This window comes from Oncorhynchus mykiss, chromosome 24 (assembly GCF_057628025.1).
Source record: "Oncorhynchus mykiss isolate SJ-2025 chromosome 24, ASM5762802v1, whole genome shotgun sequence".
NCBI lineage: Eukaryota > Metazoa > Chordata > Actinopteri > Salmoniformes > Salmonidae > Oncorhynchus > Oncorhynchus mykiss.
The window spans coordinates 43,882,501-43,885,000 of record NC_143045.1 but is presented as its reverse complement, the minus strand read 5'-3'; the positions used below and the strand labels follow the sequence as shown (position 1 = coordinate 43,885,000).

Here is a 2,500-nt window from a genome sequence, read left to right as displayed (position 1 = left end):
AGTAGCAGTAGTAGTAATGATTGTAGTAGTAGTAGTAATGATGGTAGTAGTAGTAGTATTGATGGTAGTAGAAGTAGTAATGATGGTACTAGTAGTAGTGATAATAGTACTGATGGTGATAGTAGTAGTACTGATGGTAGTAGTAGTAGTGATGGTAGTAATGATGGTAGTAGTAGTACTACTGTTGGTAGTAGTAGTACTGATGGTAGCAATGATGGTAGTAGTAGTACCGATGGTAGTACTGATTGTAGTAGTAGTAATGATGGTAGTAATGATGGTAGTAGTAGTACTGGTGGTAGTAGTACTGGTGCTAGTAATGATGGTGGTAGCACTGATGGTAGTAATGATGGTAGTAATGATGATGGTAGTAGTACTGATGGTAGTAGAACTGATGGTAGTAATGATGGTAGTAGTAATGATGGTAGTAGCACTGATGGTAGTAATGATGGTAGTAATGATGATGGTAGTAGAACTGATGGTAGTAATGATGGTAGTAATGATAGTAGTAGCACTGATGGTAGTATAACTGATGGTAGTACTGATGGTGGTAGTAATGATGATAGTAATGATGGTAGTAGTACTGATGGTAGTAATGATGGTAGTAGTAGTAGTATTGATGGTAGTAGTACTGATTGTAGTAATGGTGTTAGTAGTAATGATGGTAGTAGTACTGATGGTAGTAATGATGGTAGTAATGATGGTAGTAGTAATGATGGTAGTAGTACCGATGGTAGTAATGATGGTAGTAATGATGGTAGTAGTACTGATGGTAGTAATGATGGTAGTAGTAGTAATGGTAGTAATGATGGTAGTAATGATGGTAGTCATGATGGTAGTAGTAGTAGTATTGATGGTAGTAGTACTGATGGTAGTAATGATGGTAGTAGTAATGATGGTAGTAGTAGTAGTATTGATGGTAGTAGTAGTAGTATTGATGGTAGTAGTACTGATGGTAGTAATGATGGTAGTAGTAATGATGGTACTAGTACTGATGGTTGTAGTAATGATGGTAGTAGTACTGATGGTAGTAATGATGGTAGTAATGCTGGTAGTAGTAGTAGTATTGATGGTAGTAGTAGTAGTAGTAATGATGGTAGTAGTAGTAGTGCTGGTAGTAATGATGGTGATATTAGTATGAGAGAGAGACAGAGAATTGGTGGAAAGTGGTGTTGGGGTAAAACATATGACATTATAAAATCCATGTACACAAACAACAAGTGTGCGGTTAAAATTGGCAAAAAACACACACATTTCTTTCCACAGAGCCGGGGGGTGAGACAGAGCTTAAGCCCCACCTTCTTCAACATATACAGTGCCTTGCGAAAGTATTCGGCCCCCTTGAACTTTGCGACCTATTGCCACATTTCAGGTTTCAAACATAAAGATATAAAACTGCATTTTTTTGTGAAGAATCAACAACAAGTGGGACACAATCATGAAGTGGAACGACATTTATTGGATATTTCAAACTTTTTTAACAAATCAAAAACTGAAAAATTGGGCGTGCAAAGTTATTCAGCCCCTTTACTTTCAGTGCAGCAAACTCTCTCCAGAAGTTCAGTGAGGATCTCTGAATGATCCAATGTTGACCTAAATGACTAATGATGATAAATACAATCCACCTGTGTGTAATCAAGTCTCCGTATAAATGCACCTGCACTGTGATAGTCTCAGAGGTCCGTTAAAAGCGCAGAGAGCATCATGAAGAACAAGGAACACACCAGGCAGGTCCGAGATACTGTTGTGAAGAAGTTTAAAGCCGGATTTGGATACAAAAAGATTTCCCAAGCTTTAAACATCCCAAGGAGCACTGTGCAAGCGATAATGTTGAAATGGAAGGAGTATCAGACCACTGCAAATCTACCAAGACCTGGCCGTCCCTCTAAACTTTCAGCTCATACAAGGAGAAGACTGATCAGAGATGCAGCCAAGAGGCCCATGATCACTCTGGATGAACTGCAGAGATCTACAGCTGAGGTGGGAGACTCTGTCCATAGGACAACAATCAGTTGTATATTGCACACATCTGGCCTTTATGGAAGAGTGGCAAGAAGAAAGCCATTTCTTAAAGATATCCATAAAAAGTGTTGTTTAAAGTTTGCCACAAGCCACCTGGGAGACACACCAAACATGTGGAAGAAGGTGCTCTGGTCAGATGAAACCAAAATTGAACTTTTTGGCAACAATGCAAAACGTTATGTTTGGCGTAAAAGCAACACAGCTGAACACACCATCCCCACTGTCAAACATGGTGGTGGCAGCATCATGGTTTGGGCCTGCTTTTCTTCAGCAGGGACAGGGAATATGGTTAAAATTGATGGGAAGATGGATGGAGCAAATACAGGACCATTCTGGAAGAAAACCTGATGGAGTCTGCAAAAGACCTGAGACTGGGACGGAGATTTGTCTTCCAACAAGACAATGATCCAAAACATAAAGCAAAATCTACAATGGAATGGTTCAAAAATAAACATATCCAGGTGTTAGAATGGCCAAGTCA

At 39.4% G+C, this 2,500-nt stretch overlaps 1 protein-coding gene across 2 annotated transcripts in view; it reads right to left on the bottom strand.

Moving 5' to 3' along the window:
• cdon (cell adhesion associated, oncogene regulated) overlaps positions 1-2,500 on the bottom strand; it is a 141,306-nt gene that overhangs the window by 96,337 nt on the left and 42,469 nt on the right. The gene's annotated exons all lie outside the window — the stretch shown is intronic.